The sequence below is a fragment of the Nelumbo nucifera genome, chromosome 2 (assembly GCF_055504915.1).
Source record: "Nelumbo nucifera cultivar China Antique chromosome 2, China Antique-T2T, whole genome shotgun sequence".
In the NCBI taxonomy this organism is placed as follows: domain Eukaryota; kingdom Viridiplantae; phylum Streptophyta; class Magnoliopsida; order Proteales; family Nelumbonaceae; genus Nelumbo; species Nelumbo nucifera.
The window spans coordinates 101,402,015-101,418,586 of NC_142650.1; positions in this window are offsets into that span (position 1 = coordinate 101,402,015).

Genomic DNA, 16,572 nt, shown 5'->3' on the forward strand with positions numbered 1-16,572 from the left:
TCTTCAAAGTTTGACAACGTGATGACCGAGGCCTACCGCAGGGGTTTCAAGCTCAGTTGGTGGTTAATCAGGCACCTCTACGCCGAGCTCGATACGAGTGCCATCACTACTTCTCGGATCACCGATGACATCGTGCGTCAGTCGAAGGATGACCTGGACTCTGAGGATGAACGCGCTGACGATGAAGTAGAGGTTGCTGGCCCGGTTACTGCCCCTGAGGAGGTCTCTGGCAAAGACAACGAGCTTCCAAAATAGCTCAGTCCCTATATTTACAAGCTTAGTCTTCTCCCTTTGTCTTTCTTGTAACAAGACTTTGTAATGGAATTTTCATAATAAAAAATTTACTTTGCCAAACACTTGTGCAATTTTTCTTTTACTTGCTGAAGTGGTTGCTTTGCTCTGAGCTGTTAGGCTATCAGGCTAACTACCCGAAGTGAGGGTTCCTCAACTGTTGTGACCCTGAATTGTATTCCAATACTTAGTAGGGGTAGCCTTATGTACACCGAGGTGAGTGACATAGTAGGGCATATGCCCGACCTGTCTGCACCCGGGTTAAGTTAGCATTAGTTGTCCTTAACGGGTTCAACTTGTTGCATGCCGAGGTGGGCTACACGTCACAAGGTTCATGCCTAAACTGTCTGTGCCTTAGGCATTGTGAGTATTTAGCCTATGCCGATGGGGCAACTAGGTCTTATATGGTGCCAAGGTCTTTCATTAGCTCGGCGTTTTAGCCCTTAGGCTGGAGGAGCGGTTTATAATCCGTTCTCTTAGAGTCCTTCTGTGTCGAAGAGGCAACAGGGTCTTATAGCGCCGAGATCCTGTTAGCTCAGAATTTTGGCATTTTGGCCCTTAGGCTTGGGGAGTGGCTCGTGGCCTACTCAATTGTTATAGATAGTATTGTCTTACATTAACAATATTCCATGCCCGAGGTACTTGTTTCCCTTTGAGGGTCTTGAGCTCGTACGTTCCTTCTCCAAGCACTCATTTCACTCGGTAAGGTCCTTCCCAGTTAGACTCGAGCTTGCCAGCACCGGGCTCAGGTACCATAACTTTACGAAGGACCAGGTCAGCGACGCGGAGGTTCCGCTTCTTGACCCTAGCGTTATAGTACCGAGCTACTCTCTGCTGGTAAGCTGTGGTCCTGATGTATGCGAGGTCCCTTACTTCATTGAGCAGGTCAAGGTTGGTACGCAACTCATCTTCGTTCGTCTGGTCGCTGTATGCTTCCAGTCGCAGCGTAGGCACTTCGATCTCTGCAAGGATAACTACCTCGGTGCTGAAGGTGAGGTTGAAGGGGGTTTCTCCTGTGGCGGTCTTTTCCGTGGTTAGGTAAGCCCATAGAACACTAGGTAGCTCGTCTGCCCACAACCCTTTAGCTCGGTCTAATCGTGCCTTCAGTCCGCGGAGGATGGCTCTGTTTGTGACTTCGGCTTGACCGTTTGCTTGAGGGTGTGAGACCGAAGTAAAGTTCTGCCGGATTCCCATATCTTGGCACCAGTTCTGGAATTTGATGTCCTCGAAATACTTACCGTTGTCAGATTTCAGTACCCGAGGTAACCCGAAGCGGCACACAATGTTCTTCCAAAAGAAGTTTTGGACGTTCCAGGCTGTGATCGTTACAAGGGATTCGGCTTCCACCCACTTGGTGAAGTAATCCACTGCTACTACTAAGAATGTCCTCTGGCCTGCTGCTGGCGAGAACGGTCCAAGTATGTCAATGCCCCACTGTGAGAAAGGCCATGGGTTGGTGAGATACTTGAGGTCAGCAGCAGGTTGGTGGTGAATATTGGCGTGCTTCTGGCATTTGTCACATTTTCTAACGAGTTCAATGGCATCTGCCTTCATTGTTGGCCAATAATACCCCTATCGAAGTGCCTTTTGGGCGAGGGCCCTGCCCCCCAAGTGTCCGCCACACAGACCCTCATGAGTGTCGCAGAGTACGAGCTCGACTTCGGTAGGTCACAAGCAACGCAGGTAGGGGAGCGTGTAGGATCTCCGGTATAGCCGTTCGTCTTTTATGACGTATTTGGCTGCCTAGTGCTGCACCCTTCTGGCTGCATTGCTATCTGCAGGGAGGATCCCGTGTAACGAGAAGGTCACGAGCGGGTCAATCTAGCTCGGCTCTGCTTGAACGACAGGAGCGACCTCCTCTGCCACCCCCCGAGCGGGTCCTCTATGTACACGGTTCTCATGGTGATGTCGCTGGTGCTGGCTAATCTGGACAGGGCGTCGGCCTCAGCGTTCTCCGACTTAGGGATTTTCCTGATGAAGTGTGACTGGAAGTTAAGCAGGGCCTCTCTGACCTTGAATAAGTAGGCGACCAAGGTTGGATCACGTGCTTCGTACTCGCCAGTAACTTGGTTGACCACGAGTTAGGAGTCGCTGCAGATAACGATGTGCTTGGATTTTACCTCTCCGGCTAGAGCTAATCCGGCTATCAACGCCTCATATTCCGCTTCATTGTTTGATGCCATGAACTCGAAACATAGCGCGTACTCCAATTTTGTGCCACTTGGGTCGTGTAGAACTATTCCAGCTCCGCTACTCTACTGGTTTGAGGAGCCATCTACATGAAGGATTCAGGGCTCCTCATCCCAGTTTGCGCTTGGCATAACTAGGAGAGATGCCACACTGGCTGCTACCTCACGGGGCTCGGACTCAACCGGCCTGGGAGCTCCGGGGTCACCCGAACTAGGGATCTCGTGCTCAACCAGGTTGGGAACTTCGGAGTTGAACGTGCACTCGGTGATGAAATCTGCTAAGGCTTGGGCCTTAATAGCAGTTCGCGGCTTGTACTGGAGGTCGTACTCGCTGAGCTCAATGGCCCACTTCATCAACCGACCAGAGACCTCAGGCTTAAGTAAGACTTGCCTCAGAGGTTTGTCGGTGAGGATGATAACAGTATGAGCCTGGAAGTACAGGCAGAGCTTCCAAGCTGCAATTACCAGTGCGCATGCTAGCTTTTCTATCTGCGGGTATCTCGTCTCTACTCCCTGCAATATTTTACTAACATAATAGATGGGTTGTTGGACCCGATCTACTTCCTTTATTAGTACTAAACTGACCACTTCGTTGCTTGCCGAGAGGTACAGTTCTAAAACATCGCCCTCTATGGGCCTGGTTAAGATCGGCACACTAGCGAGGTATTTCTTGAGCTCGTCGAACGCGAGCTGGCAGTCTTGGGTCCATTCGAACCCTTTGCTTTTAATTGCCTTAAAGAAAGGCAGGCAGCGGTCCGCCGACTTAGACATAAAGCGGTCCAGTGTGGCTATGCGGCCATTCAGCCTTTGGACCTCTTTCAGCTTCCGGGGTGGTCTCATATCTAGGATGGCCTTAATCTTATCCGGGTTGGCCTTGATGCTGCGCTAGTTAACGATGTATCCTAGGAATTTGCCCGAGGTGACACCGAAAATACACTTGTTTGGATTCAGTTTCATGTTAAATCGTCTCAGAATTTGAAATACAGAATGCAAGTCTTGTATTAATTCATGTAAGAATTGGGTTTTGACAACCACGTCGTCTACATAACATTCTACTTTTCTGCCGATCAACGACTCAAACATTTTATTTACAAGCCTTTGAAAGGTTGCCCCAGCATTTTTCAATCCGAAGGGCATAACCTTGTAACAATATAGGCCGAATTCTGTGATGAAGGCAGTCTTCTCCTCATCGGCCGGGTCCATCCTGATTTGGTTGTAGCCCGAATAGGCGTCTAAGAATCTTAGCAACTCGTGCCCCGAGGTTGCATCCACCAAGCGGTCAATTCTGGGGAGTGGGAAGCAGTCTTTTGGGTAGGCTCGGTTTAGGTCAGTGTAGTCGATGCACATGTGCCACTTGCCGTAGGCCTTCTTTACCAGAACGGGGTTGGCTACCCAGCTCGGGTAATGGACTTCTCTTATAAAGTCGGCTACGAGGAGCTTTGCGACCTCCTCGTCGATTGCTTTCCATCGCTCCGGAGCTAGGTTGCGTTTCTTCTATCTAACGGGCCTAACTACAGGATCAATATTAAGTTTGTGAGTCATAAGGTTAGGGTCTATACCGGGCATCTCGGCCGCGGACCATGCAAAAATATCTAAATTTTTAAGTAAGAAACTTACTAGTTCGGATCGTAGAGGTTCTTGGACGGAAGCACCGATCTGTAGCGTCCGAGCTGGGTCTGCTGCTGAAGTCAGGACTGCTACTGTTTCTTCTGTGGGCGCAGCTCGTTCTTTGCCTTGCTCCGTAGGCCGCTCCAATTCGAGGTCGTCGGCCACCTTGGTCTTTCCCTTCAGGGTGGCAACATAGCACTTGCGGGACTCGAGCTGGTCGCCCCGCGCTACCCTCACACCGAAGTCTGTAGGGAACTTCATTGCCAAATAATAAGTGGAGACCACCGCCCGTAGGACATGGATGATTGGCCGACCTATTATGGCATTGTGTGGGGAGGGGGTCGCGATTACCAAGAAGTCGTGGTTGAGTCTGACTGCGCAGGGCCATGTGCCAACTTCCACAGGTACTGTCACTTTCCCAAGGGGCCTGACTTCTTCTACACTGAAGCCCACCAGAGGAGTGTTCGTGGGCTTCAAGTCACTTCCTCGCAACTGAAGCTGGTCGAACGCGGATTTGAAGAGAATATCCGCCGAGCTGCCTGAGTCAACAAGTACGCGCCTGACCTCGAAGTCGTTGATCCTCAGCTTAATCACAAGCGCATCATCATGGGGGTAGTGGACCCCTCGCGCATCGTCCTCCGTGTAGAAAATTGGTTCTTCCGTCTTCGGCTTCTTCGGAGGATTTTGTTCTTCTCGGGCAGCTTCACGAACTGACGTCCGGGCCACTGCTGAAGTACAACCTGCAATGACCAAACCTCCCAGTATCACGTGGATGGTGCCCCGAGCTGGCCTCTCTTCTGGAGGCTGCCGCTATGACTGTTCGGTCGGCCTACTGCTGGACTCGGGATCATCCTTACGTGCTGGACTCGGGATCATCCTTATTATTATTATTATTTTGTACAAAGTTCCTCAAATATCTGCAACGGATGAGCTCCTCTATCTCGTCGCAGACGTTTTTACAATTCTCGGTACTATGACTGTGGTCTCTGTGAAAACTGCAATACAAATTCTTATTTCTCTCATTGGGATTCCCTTTCAGGCGGGGTGGCCACTTCACATAAGAGGCGTCCTTGATCACCATCAGGATCTCGGTCCGTCTCGCATTCAGTGGTGTATAATCAGTTCGATCCGCCGCAGGAGCTCGGTACGGCTAACTTGGCTTTGCCCCCTGAGTTGAGTCCTTTTGGCTGTCCCTTTGGTTGGGGGGTTCCCCTTCTCTCTTTCTTTTTTCGGGCGTGCCCTCGCCCTTCTGTTTGACTTCCTCCTCTGTGGCTATGAACTTGTCCGCGAGCTTGAGGAAGGTTGTAATGGTCTCCGGCTGGTCAAAACCCATATGCTACTTGAACTTCATATGGGTCACACCCTTCTTGGCCGCGGCGAGCCGTACCGCGGGGTCTAGGCGCGGTATCTGCATGCACGCATCATTGAATCGCTTGATGTAGCTCCGAATGGATTCTCCTTCTCTCTGAACTATCCCAAGGAGGCTTTTCTCAATTCGCGGGCGCCGCTTGCTCGTGATGAAATGGGACGTGAAGGCTTCTGTAAACTGTGCACAGCTTCTTATCGAGCCGGGTGCGAGGTTTCGGTACCACGTGCGAGCCACTCCTCTGAAGGTGGTGGAGAAGGCTACGCACATGCAGGACTCACTGGCCCTCGTTAGGTGCATCTATTATTAGAAGGCGTCCACGTGGTCATTTGGATCGAATGACCCGTCATACTTGTCGAGAGGGGGGAATTTGAAGTCTTTGGGCATTGGGACAGCCAGGAGCTCGAGAGACAGGGGGGAGGGAACAGAAAGGAGGGGAACTTTAACTTCACCTGAGTTTACCTCTTCCCTGCCTTTGAGCTCGGGTAGGCTGTAGGTGGTAGTTCAGCGAGCTCGATGGCGACGTCTTTGTCTCTTGGCCGGTTCCGCGTTGGTGCTGCTCGCCTCCGTGCTGTCAGGGATCGTTTGCGCAGGAAGTGGCTCGGGTTGCTGGTGATGGCTGCGGACAGAGGGGTTCTGCTTAGAGTCCGTAGCCAAGGCCTCGAACTGGTTCTCTAGAAGCGGAGCTTCGAATTATGACTGTTGGGGCGTTGTAGACTTGGCGAGCTGGGATCCTCCCGACCAGACCGCTCGCGGCGAGACCGGGGTGGCCGATCTTTCTTGTATGCCGCGGGAGGAGGCATGGCTCATAGGAGGGTTTTGGGAGGCTTCTCCTTGGCGAGAAGGATGTTCGTCCTAGCGGCGGGACTTGGCTTGCTGTGAAGCTGGGTGCCGAGGAGGGAGCTGTGGCTGAGGTTGAGATTGAGGCAGCTGAGGGAATTGCTGCTGGTAGTGGTATTGGGAGATGTGGTGCAGCACTTGCTGCTGGTAAAGCTGGTGTTGCTGGAGCTGCTGCACCTGGGCTTGCATGGTTCACATGCATTGCATCAGATCATCAAATTGGGTCTGGCTGGTCGCCAGGGGGACAACATTTGGTTCAACAAAGGTTGTCTCAATAGAGGGAGAAAGGGGAACGCGCACAGGCGCCGTTGCTCGCGACACGTTCAGGCTGGGGACTCCGTCCACTGAGAGAGGAATGGTGAACTGCCCAATTCAGATCGTGGGGGCCTGGGGTTGTTCCCTGGCGTTATCCATCTCCATGCTGCATCCGATATTGCTTGAAGAAGCCATGAGTGTCGAGTCTTTAGAGGAGAAAGAACTACAAAGGTTTAGAGGAAGGCTTTTAGAAGCGCTTCCCACAGACGACGCAAATTGATGGTGCACAATCCGGTCACTCCTACCTGGCACTCGCGTGGCTCCCGAGAGGTACCTGAGATGAGGAAGAAGAAGAGTCCCCGGGGGGTTTGCCCGGCGGGAACACTCCGACGATTAAGTTAGTATCCTGTGTAAGAAGCGAGGAGAGGATGAAGGCTAAGAGTGAGATAGCGCAAGTGATCAAGAAGATACCCCTGTTCTCTGATAATAGGCTACTTATACCAGAATTCCGTTGCAACAGGCCCACTGGCCTCTGACAGGGCAGGTATAACCGCCACTGCCAACCTGCTATAGCCGTTACAGGCATGGCTGAGGTGGCACGCACGGGATCGTTGTTGTAGGTACGTGCCTGTCAGGTGCAAGACACCCTCTAAAGGTGGCAGGCACGGCACTATCTGGCAAAAGACATGGCGGCTGCCACAGATTTTTTGAGTACGGTGGTCGGGCAGGAGGCCTTCCTGTGGTATACCGCCACTGCCAACCTGCTATAACCGTTACAGGCATGGCTGAGGTGGCACGCACGGGATCGTTGTTGTAGGTACGTGCCTGTCAGGTGCAAGACACCCTCTAAAGGTGGCAGGCAAGGCACTATCTGGCAAAGGACATGGCGGCTGCCACAGATTTTTCGAGTACGGTGGTCGGGTAGGAGGCCTTCCTGTGGTATACCGAACTACCCTTCCGCGAGTTACCTTGTGCCGGGCTGTACCGTGAGCGGCGAGCTACCTGTAGCAAGCTATGCCGAGCAATCTGGCCCGAAGTATCTTCACCTCGGGGTGTCTAGAGATGGGTCTGTGTGTTCCTGTCTGAGAGTGGCCCGAGATCCACTGGGAGGAACTGAGGTATTGGGAAAGGTCAGGGGACCCCAACCAAACACATCTCAGAAAAAATTACCTTCGTGATCGATCTCAGAAGTTAGCGCATGGTTTCAGGGACCAAAGTCTGACAGCAACTTTCTTTTGGTTACTTAAATGAAGTTGACAAAAATTTAACTAAACAAAAAGTTTCTGAAACCTTTGACATTTTCCATGATTTGTTGATGATAAGAGTTAGTTCCGCTGAAGGTTTTGATACTATTACAAGTACTGAGTACACCCCTTATAATATTAGGTCGCTGTTAATTAGTTGACAAAAATTGCATACATCATCAATTGATGATTGAACATTTTTAAATTTAATGATTGCCGTTACATCGTGGCAATCATGGGATGTGGCGATGTAAGATGATGTTGACAGAGGGTTGATACAGAAGATGGACTTGCCAAATTGCCAAATACCACTCACCAAAGTTCACGCGGACTTATGCCAATTTAGTTTTTTATTTTGAAAGGGAGCTATTTGTGTTTGGCTTGCTAATTTCTCAAAGTCAAATCACAGTAATTCAGTTCGAGTTGAGTGGTTGGTAAATACAAATACACATTAAAATAATATAAATATATATATTTATAATATATTTTTATTTATATTTTATTTAGTATTATTTTATCTATAATTGTTTAATATATTTTTAATATCATTAATATTAATTTATTTATAATTTTTAATATTAATTTATTTATATTCATCTCAAGCCGAATTAATCTCAAATAGTCCGTGAATATCAACTCAAATCAAATTCAAGCTAAATACATAAAACTCGAGTCGAGTTTCAAACTGTACTTTTTGAGTCCGGCCACCTGTCTACCCACATTGCAAGAGATTTAACCTTCCAATAACTCACCAAATCTTAACCTTCTTTAAAGTAAATTCCTATTATTTAGTTACCCACAAAACATTCATTTCCCCTTTTTCTCTTGCACATGCAAATTTCAAACCGAAGTTATATTGATTCACCAAATAATAAACACTTGGTAGCTTCTAAATTCACACCAAGGATGAGTTAAAGTACAGAGTACTGATCGGGACTTTTCCCTTGATAAGAGCTGCCTCTTCCGTCAAGCAAGGAAGCCAATAACTATTAGCGGCATAGCGGGACATCCCTCTATTGCGAAACCAAAAGTGCAGTCATGGTAACTCATACTTAACAATGGCTCTGCAGGTTGTGCTACTCCTCTTCCTGTTGTCTTCTTTTTGCACAGCAACTGCGGCATCTTCATCTTCATCATCAGTCAAGTCGGTGGAGGCAAAGCCTAACTGCCCAGATAAATGTGGGAAAATCACCGTTCCCTACCCCTTTGGCTTTGGACACGACCCTAATTGTTACAGAGATGGCTTCAAACTATCCTGCAACCACACTGTCACCCCTCCCAAATTATTAATTGCCTCAGCTGATATGATCATTTTCGAAGGGACAGACCAAGATGGGTTCTACAAACGGTCTGCAGATAAAGTGATGGAAGTTAAAGAAATATCATTATTAGAAGGCCAATTGCACGTCTATTCATTCGTGGACTACAATTGCAACAACCATTCCTTATTTGTTAGCCCTAATACGTCCTCAATCTTAATGTGGTTGGGTCGGACCTCCTTCACTTATTCCGACACTCGCAACATGTTCACGGTTATCGGTTGCGACTCTCAAGCCTACAATAGGTATACCAACAATGAAACTTCCGGATGGTATGGAACCCTCCAATACGGCTGTCAAGTGTCATGCTCTGAGAAAGAGGAAACGCTGAGTGGGAATTATAGTGGCATGGGTTTCTGCCAAACCACCATCCCCAAGGGAGTAAAGATATTTGAAAGGAAGATGGAGATTCTAGACAACTCATCATCGGATTTCAGTCCATGCGCATACTCTTTCATCGCTGACAAGGAACGGTACAACTTCTCCGTAGCTGATCTCTCGGGCTTTGATTTCTATAGAAGAAACAGAGGAATGGTTCCAACCATACTCGACTGGGCAATAGAGAACGACTCCTGCGAAAACATTACCATGAGAAACTCCACTACTTATGCATGTGGCAACAACACCCACTGTTACAAGTCCCCCAACGGTCTCGGGTATCTCTGCAAATGTTTGAAAGGCTACGGAGGCACCCTTATCTTCAAGACGGATGTCAAGGTACATAATAATATCGATAATTTAATTTCATTCTTCTTCACCAAATTTGCCTCTTTCCAATTTCTACCTAAAAAACCGAGTCTTCACAAAATTTTGATTCTAGTCCAATAATTTCTAATAAATGGTTCGCAGATATAAATGAATGCTCGAATTCAACCATGAATGACTGTTCATCACCTGCAATTTGCACAAACATGCCTGGAGGTTATAACTGCTCTTGCCGACTTGGCACAGACGGTGACGAAAGAAGAAATAGGCGTGGTTGCATCCCTCTTCCACCTTCAAAGACAAAACATTGGGTGATTCAACTCTCCATAGGTAATATAATTGCTATTTATTCATTCATCAGCATCAGGATTTCTCCCCAAACTCAGTAGTCAGTTCCGTTATTTGTCAAAACCCAAGCGATATGGCTTGACAATAGAATTTGTGAGGGGTATTTTTAGAATAAAGTGTTGGCCGCATTTTTGGAATTCAAAAGCGTCACATTTTTTTGAATGAATTTAAGAGATGTTTGGGAGTACTTAAGTGTTTATTTGGGTTGGAATCTTTTCATCAAGTATTTATTGGTGTTTGGGAAATAAGTTCAAAATAAGTGCTTAATTTAAAAATAAGGGTCTATGTTTTGAGCCCAAATTTCTAGTTTTTTTAGGTGTTTATACAATAACCATTTATTCAATTTTTTTCTTCCAAAATTGTTCCTAGTTGAATTTTAAAATACCACTTATAAAATTATCCACTTGAATCTTATAAAAGTGTTTTTGTAAAGGTGCCTTTATAAAGGTGTTTTAAAAAATTTGACCTGGGGGTTCTAAAAAGTTGGAGTGATGTCTAAAAAGTTGCAGAGGGAAAATCATTAATTCTCATAAAATATAACATTATATGCTATATATAGCTCATATGAACACAATTTGTATAACAAACAAGGGTAAAATACAAAAACCTCCCCTAAAGTTTCTAACAATCATAAAAGCTCCCCTATAGTTTCTTTTTAATAAATACCTCCCTTTGACTTTTGAGTAATTTGGTAATAGCCCCCTTTCATCACCTTCACAAACACAAAACATTAGACTAATGCACCATTTTTTCCAAATACCCATTATACCATTTAAAATTATTTTATATATAAAGTTATTGAAATTACTCTGTTTTAATTTGACAAAACCTCATCTAATGATTATCTTCTAAAGTTTTTGTTGAGTGAAAATAGGGTTATTTAAGTAATTTTGTATGTAAAATAGTTTATAAAAGGGTAGAATGGGTATTTGATAAAATTTGTGCATTTCCATCTACGAAGGTGATGGAAGGGAGGATTATGTCAAATTTTTCAAAAAAAAATTATTAAAAGTAGTATATAAATAATTATTAATTATTTAAAAAATAAAAAATATAAAACAATTATCTATTCTTACATGGTTCTATTAATTAACTTTAACTTTCACTTAGGCTGAGTTTGGAAGGAATACAAATGCAAATATGCAGAGTGAAAACTTTATATTTTACATTATTTTGTATGTATTTAAGCTTTAATAAATCCCATAGGTTTCATGGTCCCCGCTGGTACTTTTATAAATAATAGACAACAAAGTCAAGCAAACTTTTCCTTTTTTTAACGTCACTCCAAACAAGGAATAAAAGAGAGGCTACAAATACGAATAAACGAGTAAAGGAGGGGCAAAGGTACATCCCTGGGTGAAGTATAGAAACTTAACCATAATGGCTGTAGCTGGGGTTATGCTGCTGTTTCATCTTATTTTTGAGTCTCTTCATGGCAACAGCGACCTCATCACCAATCATGACAAAGCCCAACTGCCCAGACAAATGTGGCAACATCACCGTTCCCTACCCATTCGGATTGGGGAAGGATCCAAGCTGTTATAGAGAAGGTTTTCAACTACTCTACAACCCCAATCCCGTTGCCACGAGTCCTATGAACCGCTTGGTCCACAACAAGTGTGGACCCTCCAATCCCATCTAGCCATGTCAGTTTAAGAAGCTTGAAGACCAAGGGTCTGTTTGGCATGTCTTTCCGTGCAGTCTTTCGGTTGTTTATAAGTCAGGAAGACTGATTTTTGGTCTATTTCCATTTGGCATGCGGAAGATCTAACCGCCAAAAGATGAGATGCCGAAAAGAAGCAAGAAGCCCATTTTGAACTGATTTCAGGAAGCTCCAAATGAAGCTTCTCGCATCTTTCGCATTTTAATTTTGCACGAAAAGACGCACAGAAAGATGTACGTCTGCCAAACGTGCTTCGAACTGCTTAGATCTTCATGCAAAAACTCAATGCATCTTTTGCATGTGAGAGCTAATAGAAGATCTTCCCAAAATAACACACCAAATGGGCCTCAAATTAGCTGAGATTGCCTCTTAATGTTGTTTCCCTTAGATCGACAACCAGCTATCTTCTTCTTTTTCTTTCACAAATAGGGCTTTTGTTGTTTGAACACAGATTGTACATAGAAAACCTAGAAAACCTTTCCAAACAATGAGAAAAAAACCAAACACACATCTATAATCAGTGAACAAGTGATATGCTTATGTGCTTTATATGAATTAACCAAACGCTAACCTATATATATCTATGATACAAAGAGGAAAGAGGAGAGCTGAGGGATCCTCTCACCACAGAGCTTACAAGACCTTTAATTTTTTAAAATTTAAAAGGGTAAAGACTTAAACATGCCCTGAGTTTTCATAAATTATTTAAATATATCCAGAATTTTCGTAGATTATTTTACTTCAAGCACAAATTCATCAAGAATGTCTTCAATGTCAAAAGCTACGTCACGCACTTGTTCCATCCAGGCCTTCACTCCTTTGTCACTCTCTTGCCTTGAATCAGCTTCCTTCAGAAAGGCACGTATACTGTCTAATTCATTCCTGAGTTATCTAATATCTTCTTTCACTCCTTTGAGTTGTTTCACTTGTTCTCTGAGGAGAGAGCCAACCTTATTGAGACAAAATCTGACAACAGCCTCCACCATAGTCTCTACTCTCAGATCTAAAGCTTTGGTAGCAGTATTGTATAATGTGAAGAAGCTTCAGCTTATGAAGCTCCTACCATTTATTAGTAGTTGAGAGGGAGCATATTCATCACCAATTTCAAGCTTTCACTTTCAGCTTCCATAACCAATAACAATTTTGAATAATTTTACAGTAAGATCCCACTATGTCTAAGGGATGGGTCGATCATGGATTGGTTTATTGATTGGCCTTCTCTACTAACAGTAGCGTGGAAGGTCGAGGAATCCAAAGCGTGCCCCACTTTGTACTAACATTTGTCATTCGATGGTTTCCTGGTTCCATCCCTTATTCACTATAAAATAATTTTTCATCAGCATTCCTCTAGTAGGAATGGGAATGAGATTCCAATTCTGTCTAATCAAATAATTGTAATCGGAATAGTCCATTCAAATTTCTATTCCTACAAACCAAACAGGACCTAACATGCTCAAGCTGAATCTAAGTGGCTGGTTGTCAATGATTGATCCATGGTGTAACAGGGGAATAAAGGCGGATAAATTTAGATTTAAATAAGCTAGCGGATGGATAAGCTAGTAGAGAGGGGGAGGTGGATTAAAATAGGGGACCGGTGTTTGAGGGTATCAATAAAAATGAAGTTAAGTGATGGTTGTGGATTGTAGGTTGTAAACAAAAGAGAAGCAAAAGGAGGGAAAAGGAAAAAGAAGAAGAAGAGAAGGGGAGAGAAATAGCGGGAGAAAGAGAGATAGAGAGAGAAAAGAAGAAATCATCAAGAATCCAATACCTGGCCACAGTGCCGCACTAGAATACCTTCAGTTTCATTTGTTAATCTCCTATTATTAATTGTGCAGTGGTGCAATTCATAAACTCCACATGTTTCCTTCACCTAGCCAATCTTATAAACTCTATGTACGAGAAATGAGAGACAATGCGATAAATAATATGTGGGTTTGTTTTGGTTTTTTTTTTGTTGAAAATTTAAGGTATGATGAAGAGTAAAAATGCCCTTTTTATAGCCACAAGTATATTTATTTAAGTCTATTTAAAAAACACAGGGTTATGTTTAAGTTAATTTAGGAAAACTTAGGGTATGTTTAAATCTTTTACCCAAATTAAAACCATCTCAGGTTTTAATTATCCCTTAATAAAATCCATCATTACTCAAATAAAGCCCTCTCAAGCATTAATTGTTTCTAATAAAATTCATTATTACTTTTCATGTCATAGTTGTTTCTAATAAAATCCATTATTACTCTCTCTCTCTATATATATTTACATATATATTCGTCCCCCCCAATAGCCAATGCTTGTAACATTTTCCCTTCACTATTATCCTAATTTTTTATTAAATTTCTTTGACTCTCTTATCCTTTATTTTCAGTTTGGAAGGAGTACAAATACAAATTTGTAGAGTGTAAAACCTTATATTTTTTTATTATTTTGTATGTATTTACACTCTAAAAGTGTACATTTATACTCCTTCCAAACTGAGCCTTAGGCTTTCTCTAATAAAGTAGGGATTTGAAATTGATTGATTGAGGGACTGTTTGAGGGACTCAATCTCATGGCTATCATTTCCTGTCACCACAATATCATCAACGTATACTGCAAGTAGTGTCAGAGAAGACTCCACCCTCTTGATGAATAGGGTATGATCTGACTGGGCCTATACATAACCGAACTTCCCAAGGGCTAGTCTGAATCTATAGAACCAAGCTCTAGGTGACTGTTTCAAACCATACAATGCCTTATTGAGTCGGCAGACCTTCTTACTTGTCTCTGTATCATAGAATCCAGGAGGCACCGTATGTAAACCTTTTCCTGTAGGTCTCTATTCAGAAAAGCATTTTTAACATCCATTTTGTACAAAGGCCAAATGTGGCTTGCTGCAAGAGATAATAGAACTCGAATGGTGGTCATCTTGGCTACCGGGGCAAAGGTCTCCAAGTAATTTATACCATAAGTCTGGATGAACCCTTTTGCAACTAGCCAAGCTTTATACCTCTGAATGGAGTCATCCGCATTGTGCTTCACAGTAAATACTCATCTGCAACCAACTGGTTTCTATCCTTTGGGCAGATCAACTAGCTCCCAGGTGTTATATTTTAATAGGGCATCCATTTCAACCTGCATTGCATCTTTCCACTCTGGGACGGATAGGGCTTCTTGCACTATTCTTGGAATAGGGACATTGGCAACGGAAGTATGATAGGACCTATAGGTGGGAGATAGGTGATCATAGGATAAAAACTAGGAAATACAGTGAGTTGTAGATGTGGTACAATGCTGTTTCCCCTTATGGACGGCAATGGGAAGGTCAAGGTCATCTGTAGGAGGTGAAGTGGCAACAGTGGAAGAAGTCTCTGTGGGCCATGGGACTGTAATACCTAGACTTGGAGCCGCAGAAGAGATTGGAGAAGACCTGGACTGCTGATGACCGGGATCAACCGCCTGCATCGCTTGTGATAGACCCTCAACTCCTTGTCCCTCTGACCACCTTCACTATGGTAGCCCTCATCACCCAATGGAATAGGTAAGGGAACAACCCCAAAAGTATGAACCCTACCCTCACTGCGCTCCCCCTGAAGAAAGTGACCCAAATCCCGATTCGCACTGCTCTCCCCCTAAGGAGAAACCCGAGAATAATAGGGTGTCTCCTCAAAGAAAGTGACACCCATGGAGACAAATCTTTTCCCTGAGACAGGATCATAGCAGCAATAACCCTTTTGATTTTGCGCATAACCAAGAAAAATGCATTTGGAGGCTTTTGGTTCGAACTTGGAGTGATGGGGTCCGAGAAGCTAAACAAAACAGGTACAACCAAATGTTTTAAGAGGAACAATGAACAACTCCTCATCTAGGTATAGAAGGGAAAAAGGAGATGACATATCAAGAACCCGGGAAGGAACCCGATTAATAAGATATACTGCCGTGAGAATAGAATCACCCCAGAAGCGAATAGGGACATTGGAGGTAAACATAATACTTCTAGCCACCTCCAAGATGTGCCTATTCTTCCTTTCTGCAACCCCATTCTGATGAGGTGTATGAGGGCAAGTGCTCTGGTGGATAACCCCATGATTAAGAAGGTAAGATACCAATGGCTTAGCAAAGTATTCCTTTGCATTATCAGATCTAAGAACTTTGATCTTGGCATCAAACTGGGTTAGGATCATTTGGTGAAAGTTTTGGGTCAGGGCGGGAATCTCATCTTGTGAACGCATAAGATAAACCCAAGAAAACCGGGTATGGTCATCAATAAATAACAAAAAATATCTGTACCCACCCATAGAAGGGATGTGATATGGCCCCCAAACATCCGTATGCACAAGATCAAAAGGACGATTACTCCTTTTATTACTCAATGAATAAGAGTTTCTACAATGTTTAGCAAACTCACAGCTTTCACATTGCAACTGGGACAACTCAACGGACTCAAACAAAGTAGGAAACAAACTCTTTAAGGACCGAAAAGACAAATGACCCAATCAGTTATGCCAAAACATAACCGAACTCACACTCTAGGAAACAAGTGACTTCTTATCCACTGACTCTTCTCGACGAGAACTCTCCCCGAGCAGATAGATCTCATTCGTCTCACAACCAGTCCCAATCACCTTCTTCGTCTCCAGGTCCTGACAAACACACCGGTCAGGGAAGAAAGTTACTGAGCAGTTCATGTAAGACAGAAGACAAGGAGATGGTATCCGATAGCTTGACGTCACCCTTTCTAGAAATGGGGACAAGAGAGCCATCAGCA